Source organism: Alligator sinensis, unplaced genomic scaffold (genome assembly GCF_000455745.1).
Source record: "Alligator sinensis unplaced genomic scaffold, ASM45574v1 scaffold174_1, whole genome shotgun sequence".
Lineage (NCBI taxonomy): Eukaryota > Metazoa > Chordata > Crocodylia > Alligatoridae > Alligator > Alligator sinensis.
Genome location: NW_005842516.1, coordinates 128,519 through 129,185, shown reverse-complemented (window position 1 = coordinate 129,185; position 667 = coordinate 128,519).

The window sequence follows — 667 nt, the reverse complement described above, 5'->3', positions numbered from 1 at the left end:
TGCCCCCGGGGAGGCCCAAAAGGCCTGCCATATTTCAAGAAAACAGGTGCAGGGGTTTGGGGGGAACTGCACCTCAAGCTGCTGACCGGCAACTTGTGACATGGGTGACACTGTGTGTTAAGGCACAGTGGGGTGAAAGCTGCAGGGATGGTAGCCCCTGATGCAGTCATGAAGTCTGGCAGCTGTCTAGGAGATAGGTGCAGGGATTCTGGGTTCTGAGGCCCTGCACCTCTAGCTGCTGACAGGCAAAACTCATGACATGGGGAAGGTCCAAACTTCATTAGGAAAGCCTAACAAAGCCAGCGCTTCAATCCAGACATGCTTCTTCGGATGCTGAAGTGTCTGAAGCTTCTCCAGATCTCTACATCATCAACATCATCATCATCTAAGAAATCATGATATAAACTGTGGTGTGCGAAGCTACGGTTTCCAATTCTGTTCAGAGAAGATTTGGCCCTATTCGGAGGGCGAATCACTGAATCTAAATCAAATCAGCAGGCCAAAAAAGACATCTGAATCAATTTGGAATAGATTCAGAAAAAGATTGGCGTTTCAGAAAGCAGTCTTTCAGGCAAACAGAAACTGAGAAGAATGGGGATGAATGGGGAGCAGGGCAGGGGAAAAACTGACACCTGTAGCTGGCCAGTGACTATGGTCTTTCCATTGG